This window comes from Strongylocentrotus purpuratus, unplaced genomic scaffold, assembly GCF_000002235.5.
Source record: "Strongylocentrotus purpuratus isolate Spur 01 unplaced genomic scaffold, Spur_5.0 spur5_scaffold_7, whole genome shotgun sequence".
Taxonomy (NCBI): domain Eukaryota; kingdom Metazoa; phylum Echinodermata; class Echinoidea; order Camarodonta; family Strongylocentrotidae; genus Strongylocentrotus; species Strongylocentrotus purpuratus.
The window spans coordinates 32,158,735-32,173,619 of record NW_022145613.1 but is presented as its reverse complement, the minus strand read 5'-3'; positions in this window follow the sequence as shown (position 1 = coordinate 32,173,619).

Below are 14,885 nucleotides of genomic sequence, written 5' to 3'. Positions count from 1 at the left end.
AATCACATGGTTTGCGGTTCAAGTCCCGCCGGGGCATTAATGTACTTTGGCAAGAGATTAATATACATTTTGCCACACTCAACCCGGGTGATGTATATGGGTACCTGGCAGGAATTAATTCCTTGAAATGTTAGAGCACCATAACGGCGGCCATGCTAAAGGTGGAGTAATAACGTGGAGCGCCAGCTAGGAGTGTCCAGTCTGACAGACATAAGCGCTTTACAAGAACCCACTATCATTATTATTATCATTACAAAGCACCATCGCTTGTGAACGACTACAAGGGTTAGAAAAGGTTGAGGTCTAATGATAACACCATTGCGGTATCTCTGCACCAATGAGAACACCAGGGATACACGTATCTACCTCCATGTACCTCATGGCGGTGTTAACAGAAGTGTTAATTATTGGCAGAATGGCAGACATCGATGATAAACGGGTTGCTTAACATTTGGTCCTGCGACAATTGCTCCATGGTCAATATCGTGCACTGAATTCATAACGTTAACCCTGGGCCCAAGACCTTCACTAACCTTAACCCTAACCCTATTGCAACCCAATCCCTAAGCTAATACATTTGATGAAAGAGGGTCCATAACAAATGTAGCTAAAGCAAGTTGAGGATCATCCCGTTCCCTTTACATTAGAAAGCGACATCGCTCTGAAACCATGCATGGTTAAAAAGTTACAAGTTTGTAATAGTCCAATGAGAACATCACTGCAGTTCTCTGCACCAACGGGAAGACCAGGTTTATCTACCTAGTTTAAAGTAGTGCTAATGTTAGTGTTAATCATTGGCAGACATATCAAAGAGATCATATGTATTTATAAATACTCCATCTCAAACATCCAGCACTGGTATCCCAAATACAATCTTCTCAACGTGTATGGGAACGAGCAGAGGTGTATTTCCAGTAGCTTGCATATTTTCAAAGGTTTGACCTGATACTTTCGCTTCATCTACATAATCATATTTTACTCCTTTCACTATCTGTTTCTTCCTATTATGTTAAAGGCTATATATTCACATCTTCTCAATACTATTTAGCCCTTTCTAAACAAAATAAACTCTCAAAATGACCCCAAATTGTGTTTGTGTCCTTCTTCTTCCACACACAGTTCTAGTTTCAAGGTATGTTGAGGATTACAAATATAAAGTTAGGCCGGTCGAGGCTTGGCTCTTTTGGATAGCAAAATATCTGAGAGAAAAAATATTGGTATTGCCTGTTTTTGGAATTGTAAATTACATGTAAGTTACAGCTTTCAGCACTAAAATAAAAATGAAACCAAGACTTGCCTCCATCAAATTAATTTCCTCTTTTCAAGTTGGCAGCTTTTGTGTAGGCACTCAAGGAGCCTATTCTCTCAACACTTCAGTGACAAGAGCATTTGTTTTATTAATTAGATAAATCTTTATGATTTCTATTACTTAACGCATCCATCATCTTTCATTTACAAGTGAGCAGGCCGGCAAAGAACCAGGCCCCGACCTCGGTTAAAATCATCTTCGACTTGAGAAGCAGGCCCAGCCTTCGATGCACATCAATCTGAATTAAAGACCAACAAGATTCCAAAGGTTAAAGATGTCTGTGCTATTGAAAGTCGGAGAGTGGAGTGGTACGAGCACATGAGAGGCCACGCCGAGGGTTGGCGTGCAATAAAGAAGCGGTGAGTAATTACTTGATATGTGAAGTCAAATGTGAATATTATGAATTAATCAGACGCTAGGGCTCCAGCCATCGCAGATATACCCTGGGGCCCGATAAAAGGGGGGTGCAATCATTATTTCCGAGAACTGTGCAAAAAGGTGGGTCCTATATCTTCACAATGAGTGGCGCTTTCTTATATATACGACTGTGCACACAGTTGACTTTACATTCTGTGAATGCTTGTTTGAGAAACATGTTAGTCATGATAATGATTGATCTCTGAAACAAGTTCATGACAGATTTAAGAAACATTGAAGAAGCAAAAAGAGAAGGGAATTTGACATTTGATTAATCCCTCACTTGCCCTCTTTCTGCAAAGTTCATCATGAATTTAACTCTTTATATGCCAAGCAAATATTTTCCTTGTGCCACATTGTATTTGTCATGGGATGGATATGCCAAAAGGCTTCATGATTTCCAATGAACGTTTAATCTACACCCATGTTAAAACGGTTGCAATGGAGGTACCAGTAATCAAGCCAAGAAATGGGTAATTCTTCAAAGCCACTGTGTTGCACAAAGCAATCCTTTCATCTGATCAGTTGGTGCCTTTTGCTTTACACAGAATTGCATGTGTGGCAAACGAACAAATTTACAGAGGCAAGGAAAGCAACCACAGTGTTAACCACACAAATATTCATCGACAAACCATACCATTTATGAACCTGCATCGCATGCATGGTGTACTGTACACAACAATGTACAAAATGTATTCAAATCTCAATTCTACGATGCAAATCACATACGGTAAGCCCAAGGCCTAAATAACCGATTCGTGATCACATGCACACATTGCATCTTTATATGACAGATCACTGGATATGAAAACACTGTTGACAGCTCTCAGCATACAAAAAAGATCCATATTTATCTTCCTCCACATAATACATTTCAGGAAGTTGTTTACGGCAAAATATGCCTCATTTTCATGTAAATAAAATGTTGAAGGGATATTGTATGGTATGACTTAGCACAAGACTTTGTAAATAATCGAGGGTTACTTCTCTCATATTTATGGTTAGGAATGAAAGATATATATTTGTATACCCTATGAACTGCTTTTATTTTACCCATCAAGTAAACCAAAATATATACAATATGCCCTTGGCCCAGTAGCATAAAAAGTGGAAATTCAAGTGATTACAGTGCCAATGATTGTCAAAACTCACAACCCATGCAATCCTCATATTTTGAAAAGATTTAAATAATTTATAAGCCTAAAAAGCAACATGCTTACACTACAAATTGTTGACTAAAGTCAGTCCTGATAAAAAGGAAATGTCAATGGTATTTAATTTATTATGGTCTTTAATAATTATCACATCTGTATTTCTACAAATGCTATAATTACATCTGAGCAAGAGACATTTTCATCTTTATATTATATAAAAGGAGCATGGGCCAGTGGTGCCCCCTTACACATTCTATATTATTGAACAAATGTAAAATTCTGAACTGTATTTGTGCTTTTTTCCAGACAGAATCTCTCACCCCTCCCTGTCCCCCTACCCTCTCCCTATCCCCATCACCCATAACCCTACCCACCCCCTTTGTAGGCCCCCTCTCCCGAACCCCACCTTCAACATGGACGTCGGTACATACCCAGTCTCTCCTCTCCAACTCTTATCGTGAATCATTAAATGCTAATACTCTCCTACGATACTCGGTAACCTTCGGTAATACTGAGAAGGCAGACAGTCAGTAGGGGGGAAGGCTAGGGTGTTTTCTGTAGTTAAAATCAAGTCTAGCGACCATCTGAAAGGGGTTTAGATTGATTAACTGAATCATATTCAATTCAGCTCATACAAATAAATCCAATGAATACCTAAGAGCCTTTATAATATTATGGATTGAGGTGTTGAAGGTGACAGAATGAGATTACTTTACTTGTCAACAATTCCCTTTATAGTATAAGGTGCCAACAATTTTCAAATCCCTGAAACAATTTTTTTTCTTCTTCCATTTAGTCTATTCAAAACAAACTAAACTAAATTGTAATAGGTTATTATATCTATTCTCTGCTCTGTTTGCATTATACCCCTTTCATAGTGGCCTGATTTTCATTGGACGCATCCGATGAAAAGGCCACTATGAATGGTACAGAGGAGAAAAAGTTGATAGAATAGCCGATGAAAAGAAAAGAAATGGGCGATTAAATTCTCCTGCTCAAGAGCAGGAGAAGTCCTCTTTATATCAGTGCGACTCCGATGAAACGGCCAATGTGAATGGGTCCGGGAGAAAACACTGATGAAAATGGTCAAAGGTTGTAATCTTGTTCCGGCTAAAGCGCGCTTTTTCCCAGCTAGCTAGCTGCGCACTACACTGTCATGAGTGAATTTCACCAGCAGTATGAAAGGGACAGCAGGGAAAGCGCTGGTTTCACCTTTGTTAACATGAGGCAAATTCGATCTGTTTTTTCATCGACGTGACTCTGATAGAAACACTATGAAAGGGGGTATTATTCTAGGAGAAACTTTAATTAATTTATGCAACAATTACAAATTCTATCTGTTTTTTCATTGATGTGATTCTGATAGAAACACTATGAAAGGGGGTATTATTCTAGGAGAATTTTTTTTAAATACATTAATGCAACAATTACAAGAAAATCTTACCTGTCGCAATAAACTATTTGAGCTGGTATCAGAGAAGCTGCCATTGTTGTGTTTGAATGGTTTCCCCTTTTTCTTAGGACCACCCTTTCCACCAGAATTCTGTTAATAAAAAGAGAGACACACAGAAATATTAATATTTTGGAAATTTATTTAACATTTTAGTTTATTTCAGTGCTTTGATTAAAGCTCTGGGCCACGGAACACAAAGGTTTGCAATCAATTGCAAAATAACCATGGCCAATCAAGATCATTGTTGCATGCACATACTTTCAAAAGGCTGACCATTAACCAATCAGAATCGTCATTTAAATCTGCAATTGATCGCAAACCTTTGGGTTACAGGACCTAGAACAGTTGACAAGGGTCTGCATTTTTAATCAAACAGACATACATTTACCTTTCTAAAATCAAAGACATTGATAATACCATACAGATGTAAATGTAGATGTACATGTAGATGACTTCAGAGTGGATGACACCAACTCTTTTACACATACGGTACATTGTGATTTTATAACGATTCCCCTATCATGGCTAAAGAGTACAACTTGTCATGGGGCTTTGCGTCTCTCTTTAAGGAACCCTTGACACAATAATTGAAAAAAGTACCCTCTGACAAAGGGTCGGCCTTTACCTGGAAAGCCTTATGTACAAATATAGCTTTATGTAAATAAGTATGTTGGGTTGGATAAATGAACTTGTACCTGTATACAGGTGTAAATTCTGTTTGAATGAAAAGCTGGTTGGATGCAAGCACTTGATGAAATTTGAAATGGTTGTTATTGGAATCTTCTCTATAAAGGTTGTAAATAAAGCACAAATGTTTGGTACACAATAATAACGGGGTACAGATGATAGTAAGATGCTTTGCAAAATAATGTTTAGATAACTCTTAATTATCCTTTGATTAGATTCTGCATTCAATTTATTCAGCCCTACTCCTAATACTAAGAAAACCTGTAGAACAATATACGGAAGTAAACTCTTTTCTTCCAATACCAAAATGAATAAATGAATATCAAAGTAATAAATAAATCATAAATCAAATAATTAAATGAATAAACACAACATAAATAAGATGCAGACAAAACTGCTTTACTAAAAACCTTTGCTATATAATAATTTCCTAACCATACAAGTTCAAACATATAGCATCTTTGGATACAGTATTGTTTGCAATTACACAGTAGAGGTATAACACAGAGGGTAGATTACACACAATCATGACACAAAAGTATTTAGCACATTGTACTTGACTAAATGTTAGCATTAGTACGATCCACTTAGACAAGCAGTACACCGCCAGTGAGAAATTAGCGCACTCGCCTTTTGTACAGAATAAAAGCTACACAACAAACCCAGTCGCAGTGTTACACAGACTGTAACGCCGACATGCTCTAAATGCTTCAAATGTCATGCATACCGCTAGCTTGGAGAGAGTGGAAGAGAGCGCGAGATACAGACACAGAAGGGAAGTCGGCAAAGTAATAATATATTGGGCTCGTTTGATATGCATGCAGCTGTAATTATAAAATACACATGCAAAGCTGAAGATTGTTGCAAAATTGCAAGTAGATATATATCATATATTATACATGAAGGACCTCACTTTGTGAGAATTGTTAGCTGTTCCTAAAGTTGAATGGCATGGTGTTCACTGTGTACAGATTAAACAACAAGCTTGTACATACATACTCCTAAAAGTACCCTTTTCCCTTATTTATGAAGCATATGTGTTGCATGAGAAATTGAAATTTGTTGTTGTAAAAAAATATATAAAAAAAAGGAGAAAGCAAACCTGATATGAAAACGAAATTCAGGCAGCCATATATATATATCCTCTTGTAGATTTTAAAAGGATTCCAGACACATTACGAGTTGGCTGAAAACAATCTTGCCCACATAGATGCGACTTATAAGATCTTGCCTACGCAAATGCAACTTACAAAATGAAGAGTATCCAGTACATTCATTGATGTTCACATACTCAAAAAGCAGTATATATCATTAATGAATGAAATACACGTTTTAGAATAGGGAATCAGGGAATTACCAATATTAAGTCACCTAAAGAATTAGTATGGCCAACATTTACTTGACATACACATAGTTACAATTCAACTGAATTGTCAAATTAAATGTACATACCGGTACACTGTACATGTATATATTCTACAGTAAATTTTGATGTATTGTTACATGTATATACAGTGTATGTATGTATCTAAGCTTTTAATACAAGCTGTTAATATGGTATTCTAATCATACATGTAATTGTATTTTATTCAATGAACATTGATCCCATGTAACTTTTTTGTTTTGCTTTTAATGTTTGTTTTCACATCTTGTGGGAGGTGCCCACTACAAATCAATGTGATAATATAATTATTATGGGGATTACCTCTGACAAGCAACTATTGCCTAAATAGAGGATTACATGTATCTTGAGTGTAAAACAAATCTTTTGGTATGAAAAGCCATGACATTACTGTAACATGAACCTGCTGAATAAAAATTTCATGAAAATTTTTTCTTACACCGTATTTTGTAGAAGGCCTGTATTAAGCTGTTGACATTTGTTGACATTTCGAAGACATTATTTCTAAGAACACATGCATAAACATGGGTATTAATGTGTTCTTTAATACATACATCTCTATCTATATGCATATTTTCACTCTATTTTTGTTCAATGATAGTAGGTGATAACTCACTGAGCATAATGTTGTGACATATGTCATGCCTAAAATGAGATGTGTTCTGCATGTGCACACTGTAAAATAACTTGTACATGTAAATTAACATGAATTTTCATATATGTAGAATACATTTGGTTTGGTTTGATGGTTTGTGTTGATCTGACTGCTAAGGAAAGCATAATGTGTACATGTATGCTTGTTTGTAAGCAACCAAAGCACCAATGGCTTTAACTCCTCTCTGATGGACTTGCTAATGAGGACTAATGCCTTACCAAAGGGCAGTTAAGCACAAAGACTTGGTTCAAACATGGGATCTTCAGGTTAACAATGCCAAATTAGATTTATCTAGGGTAGATATGTAGTAATATCAGCATAAAGAATTTTTACTTTCCACGAGGCAGCTAGACATTATATAAAATATAATATGGATATGGCATATGGAACAAACCCGCAACTTTTCAAACCACATGGAAATTGTTTTGCCATTGCAAATACCACATTCCTGTAATGAAGAACTAAGAATGGACCTTCATAAATAATAGCTACGGCTACCACAGCATTATCATATTAACTTCTTCAATGCCAACAAGTTTACCAGCAATTATGAATTATCTTTCAAGAGTTTTTTTTTTAAATACTTATAATGCAGTTAACGTTTCATTAGTGCATTGGACATTACAGGACATAAATACAATGTACCTTGGGAATATGGAGCATAGAGTGTACATGTAGCTGTTTTAAACAATTTGCTCTTTCAACTATTGTATTAGGCTTTATCTTTTCAAAGATATACATGTACGATAGGTTTAGGGTCATGGCTTGTTCATATATACATGTATACTGCAATAAAAGTGGGATTTTTAGTGTACTAAATAAATGGCAAGTGGGGATAAAAAAAGTAGTTGCACTCAATGATGATCCTATGTGCACCCATTTATATGTGTCGATCCCACCGCTGCCACCATGTTGTGCTACTCGGTTACATTATCAATGATGATCCAAACACTTGATATGTGAGGTTATATGAACATTTATATTACGTGACGTAATTACAGACACATGAGTATGTCCCAATCCATGTTGTGCCGAACTCCCACGCAAAAGAATGTTGCTATGCTAACATATATCACAACAAAAACATGTGAAATGCAGTATGCTTTATTTGAATTGCTTTTTTTTTAAAGCCTGAAGTAAAAAGTAACGCAGCATGTGTTAAATTCCACTGGGTTCTAAGGCAGGTTTAGCGTAAGGTACAGGATTTGGTCCATGCATGGTTGAAGTGAAATTATACCAATCATCAGAACATGTTTGCTCTTGATGAAGGGATTCTATGATCACATGGCTATATACTGGAGTCAAACTATGAGCTTCAAATATATCTTCTACAAGAGACATTGCAGTTTAAATACACTCCCAGTGAACTGAAATACATCTTGTTGAGTAGACTATTTTAAAACGCATGCGTACGCACCCGCATAGAATACGACATGCAAGAAACCCAAGTTGTACTCGAGTTCATTACGCTCCCGATACGCAGGGTTTTATGTTCTTCTTTATTTTCTTCATACTCTTCTGCACAGGATTGTTTACCTATAGAATGTCAGGTAAGTTTTTTAAGATCGATTATATATCTTCTACCGTACACAATTTTCTATTCAGGTGATTGGTACACTTTAGGAATGAGGTTATTGTAGGAAAGGTTGCGGGCATTCGTCGAAGGAGCATTTGTCAAAGAAGCATGTATCTCACGACCATTTCTGTTTCATAAAAGACATTGTCTGTCGTATAATAATAATAAATTTGATTATTTAAGAGCAATAAAAGCAAACAGTACCATAGCGCTTACAAAATGACAGAATGTAAGAGAAACATGAAGTTCATAAAATACTTAAATTATATTTCATTACTGAGGGAAGAAGTATCTCTCAAGGGATCTTTTTAAAGTGGCAAGACAGATCAATTCTTTCATGGAAATGGGATATTGATGCACATGTTGAAGTAGATGAGAGCTTGGGTCTGGGAATAATTAGTTTATGTTTTTTCAGTTGTTGAGCGAAGGTAAAAACATAAAGTTCCACCCTGATATTTTTGTACCGGATTTCCTGCCCATCGCTTCTTATAGCACTACACAAATTGAATTTTTAAAATCCAAATATATTTTTGTATCAGTGAGAGCAATAAAGTCTTGAATGGTGACTTGTTACACATGGAACTTAATACTGAGTGCTTTCGAAGTTCAAAGCAATTAAATAGCGCTCACGTTATAAGCAATTTAGACACATTACTATTTAAATGCCCATTAAAACATATAGTTAACAACTGAAATTCATAACCCTTTTCAATTTGATGTTCTTCATGTTTTGGTAACTAAAGAATGAAAGGTGGACTGGTTGAATTAGGGCCTTTGTTGAATACTTTTCGATATAAGCTTTAATATGTCACATTCTCCAGAAACATAAATTAGGACAAATTAATTGTTCAGATACTTAAAAATTTACAAAACTTGGTAAGGATATGAATAATTTATTTATTTAACTGTATGTAAGCAATAAGGTTCACAAATATAGATGTCTTGTCGTATCTAGCTTGTACATGTACATGTATGCAGAAGGCAACCTTCAATGAAGAGCAAAGACATTGAGAGAGAATTAAGAAGATGTACATGTATATAGCATGAGAAAATATTATATACCAGTATAACAATTATTGCATAAATATTGTATCATTGTTCAAGGTAACATGCAATATTTATACAGCACCTCAACATTAATGAATTTTCTTTGTGCCATAAGGCCTTGGCCTACTTATAGCCTTGGTGAAATACATGTACCGGTATGTATTACACTACTTAGGGGAAATTCTAAAAAAAATTGTTCATATCTTAAACTGCTGGCATACCATACTCATACATGTACATTGTTCGTTGAGAGCCAGAAAGATGTAAGCTCTGTGTAAACGAGATTAATGCCCTTCTCAGTTCTGGCTCTGATGATATGATGCCTAAAAGGTGTATGGGTACGTGAAGTTTGAATTTCTCCATCAGTAAAGAACTACATCAAACAACTTTGGACAACTCAAAATACCATGGAATGATGATCAGATAAGTCTACCCACTTGAATATATATTACATTGCACATTTCATGACAGGTAAAGCGTTGTTTTCTTGAACGTGAAACCAAATAGAATCATTCTTCCCAGGGGGCTAGATAAAACACTTCTCTAAAACAACAATCAGGACCATACGAGCGACCAGAAAAGGTTTCCCTTTCCTCGTTTAAACAGTTAAACTAATTACTGGGAGGCATGCGGCTCCCGAACAATGCAAAACAAAACAGACGCTGTTTTATGCCCCCTTTGTTTGCTAATGAGCTGTGAATTTTCCTGTCTATTACAAACGTCACATGTGACCTTGGGGTTCTGCAATCAAAGGATATCACCTCCCAGTCCCAGTTGTACTGCATTCATAACATCATGTTACACCCACAGTTCAATGTGTACAAACAATATATTGTACAATGGAAATGGAAATGGCATATATTTATTCATGGAATTGTGCATTGTTGGGCAAGACCTGTTACAAAAATGACAGGCATTTTCTCAGTAAGTGTAGATGATACGATATATTGAATTGAATCATGTTTTATAATATTATAAACAAGATAGAGAATATCAAGGATGCCACATAATCATCTGCCAAGAGCCAAAATATAATTAAAAAGAAAGGGAGAAGATATACATGTAGATAGCTTATTTAAGACGGTTGAGATCCACAAGGATAACCTTTTTTTGTATTCCTTCTGGCTCCAATGAAAAACTTTAAACATTATGCAACAATCTCACATTAAGAGTTCAAAGGCAAAACTTTAATTCTTCTGACCTTTGCACGTACATGTACATATACACTGTATATACTGACTATGTCTTTAGTTATTAAACTCGTAATCAATGTTTTTCTTCTCCATCAGTAATTGTATTCACATCAAATGTCTTAATGCCACAGATTTTGTCCTGAGTGTTGCCCAATCATGCAATACCTTAAACATGACCAAAAAATAACATATAAAAGTTACAATTAAGCTGACAAAAAAAGTCCACATATCTGGTGGTATAATTTCAAAAAACATTGATTTTGTGTCAAGAACCTATTTATCCCTTCATTTTTTTTATCAGGAGATCAACCAACTCTCCCTGTAATTCTTAATAATGTACAGTGTATGATGTCATATAAGAAATAATATAACTATGCCGTCATAATGTGCGCTGTACCATATAATGTGGAAGGGATCGAAGGGGTTCAACATGGTCCCTTCAATATACAAACATCAACAAAACACAATTTGCTTAGTTTTCCACCTTTGTCCACAGCCATAGACCTCCCATGTTCAAATGAACTTGATATATTTCTAGTTCGCTTAGTCATGCACAGATACCCTTACATAAAGGCCTTATATGTAATGTGGGAAGTCAAACATGTAAATTATAAAAGAACTTTTCTCTGCTCCCAAGGCATGACCTACAGGGTGTACATGTACATTGTATGAAAGTATTATGCAAAGTTCGTAAACTGTAAATATTAGAATTGTGGGGAATATGGTTGATCAGTGATATGTTTGCGCTCTGATTAACAACCTGAATCTATAGCTTTTTAAGTCCCTCATTTTTTCAGAAGGAATCAGGTACCGTGTATACCTGTTTATGCTAATAATACCAACAAAATTCAAACATTAGAAACTCAATGCAGTTTTAAATTATTTTTTTTAATTTTAGGATAATTTCTATGTCATCAATGATATTCTTAACTTGATTGTAAACACTTTAACAAAAAAATCCTAAACCATTTAAATAGCCTTGTGCATATCTAATTGAAATACCGGTAGAAAAACAACAAAAATGGCATACCGTAATTAACGGTGTATTAACCACACTTTTTTTTTTTTTTTAATTTCGATTTATGCCCCTCCACCTGGTACTATGCCTCGCAAAATCTCCCAGCTCAGTAATCGGGGTGTTGACTCACCACTCAGAGACTAGAACAACACTCAAATTTGTCTGTCATCTTGGTTTGAAAGTAATCTTTCTGATAGATTTCAATATGTAGTTTATAATAATAATTCCTCTAATTTTTCTTCTATTACACGGCGTACCACAAGGTTCTATCCTAGGTCCTCTACTGTTTTTTAAGTCAAAAAAAAAAGTCAGCAAAAAAAGATTTTTTTTTTTTTTTTTTTTTTTTTTTTTTAGTGCGAAAAAGAGGGGTGCGGTTTATACACGAGGGCGGTTTATACAAAGTAAATTACGGTATATTACATGTACTGACATTCTGAACATGATTCCTGTAGGCACTACAGAGGGGAATTAAAAATGCCCTTGAGATTTTTTATCTTGAAAGTCTTCTTTCTTGTGACATGACATATTCGCACACTTGTGAACATTGCACAGATGGAATTGCTTCTTAATACATGGTTAATAAAATCTCTATTCATGTAAAAGAATCTCTCAACAAGATGAAAAAGTGGATATTCAAAAGAGCGGGAAAAACAGCTACCGGTAGATAGATGAGCTGACGGACATGTATGTTGTCCATTTTTAACTTGCAATGCTGAACTGATGAATAAAGATTATCAATTGAAACTACACATAATTATGACAATCTAAATTTGTATATTAACCAAGAAGATGAAATAAAATTCTGCAAAATCCGGAACATTAACATTTAGTGACACAATATGCAACAGCTACATTGGAAAGGTACAGGTACAAAATGTACGTTTTCTAATCAAGCCTTCCAGAAATTATGACTGAGTATCCAGGTTAGTGACTTAATTAAAGACCACATCTTTATTGTTTTTTTTTTTTTTTTTTCCTTTCATTTTTCTTTTGCTGGTAATAATGTACAGTCAAACTGACCCTGTGCAGCAATACAGGTGTGCAGCAATACAGGTTAGGTTTCACCTTTTATGGTAGACTAAAAAAATTGCTGGTATAAGCCTGGATTTGGTCGAAGCACTGAAGCACTTTTTCAATGCCAGACTTTTCTTGAAGTAGGGGTTGTGGATTTTTCATTGGGCTTCTCCACCTGGGAAGTTACACTGAGCACAATGGTCGGTATGTTGAACCTTGAATAGTAATTTCAAAAAAATAAAGATAGATTTATTTAGCGCATAATAAACCGCAGTTTCTCTATGCGCTATATGTGAATGCACATACACCTGTACATGTATCTTACAAACATGATTGTTGTATGAAAATGTGAGTTGAAATATCCTCTACATAATGACATAGGCTACAATGTAGGCAGAGATGCCAACCTCTTGACACGAAAAAACAGATTGAGTATCCTAAAAAATCAGATTTTGGAGAGAAAAATCAGATTTTCACAAAAACTTGACACTACCAAAGGCCTGTTGGCCCCGGGCCAGTAAAATTTCAGAAAAATGTGATACTGCAGGTACGTACAGTCAAGTAAAATGTTTGCACTTTCATTAGAATTTTAAAAGAAAATTGTAAAGCAAAGTTTTTGTTGGGGCTGCAGGGGTTTACTTGTTCATGTTGTAATGCAATTCCGTGGTTTTTATGGGTATTAAAAAAAAAAAAAATTAAAAAAATTAAAAAAAAATTGTTGTTGAAAAATCGTAGTTTAAGAGGTGATATCGTATTATCGTATTCCACTCTTATTATCGTACTAAATACGATTAAATCGTACTGGTTGGCACTTATGTGTAGGGTTTCATTCTCCTTTGATGCATATACATGTATATATACCAAAAACTTCAAGCTGGACCCCCAAGGAAAAAAGCTAGTGTGGAGCCCTGCATAATAAGGCATACCAAAATTTGCTCATCTTTTATAAATATTATAATTTCAAAACACCCCATTCTGAAGAAAATTAATTTTGTCTCTGGATAGTTTTAGGTTCCTCTTACCATTGGTATTATGAGATTTTATGAGATATGAAACTGTCAGCGAATTCTGGTCACTCACCCCCCTCGACCTACAGTTGAAAGGCTTGAAAGAATTACTAGATGTAATCAGGCATAGCATCTATTTTAATACAAAGACTCAAATTAAGTCACTTTCACAAAAAAGATCTACATGGATCCTGTTTGAAGGCTACTAGTCTATCGTAAGATGAAATGTAATCTACATTTTCCTATGTGTACATACAAAATGTACTTGTTTGAAAAGGAGAGCAGCAACAACATAGTCATGAATGAACAAACATTCGTCATTGTATAACTGAGCCCCACCCAACTAGGCCCCAACCGTTCAAAGAAAAATCGCTACAAGACATCTCAATATATAAAAATCAGAATATAAATACCTTCCACTCTTAAGGTCACTATTTTTCTCTTTTCTTATAAAAGGTGCTCTTTTTAGAAGTTTTATAGAAAAAGCTAGATGTAAATTTGCTAAAGTGCTTTTTTTTTTTGGGGGGGGGGGCTTTCAGAGCTAAATGTTGAGAATTTTCCCATCAAATGATTTTGTTTTTTCAATACCGGTACTTTCCCCTTCACTGTTATATCAAGGATTTTCTCAAATAATCCATTGTTCATGGACAAATTTGCTTACTACCTGTATTGTTGAATTTATATATCATTTAGTCTAGCCAATCAATTAAAAAGGTTTCAGCATTTATATAACAATTATCATATCTTGTAATCGATAACAATTTTTATGAAACAGGGCCCAGATCATCCCTGGTATGATTGAAGAAGAGAATCAATTCATATTATTCTCTTTCAAATGTTAATTGAGGAATATGTGTTTGTCTTGAGGAACACCCTAAGAGATTGTGACATGATTTTCACACTGATTTCCCAAATGCATCCTTTATATCCAGGGTAAAACTGATTTAGGGAGA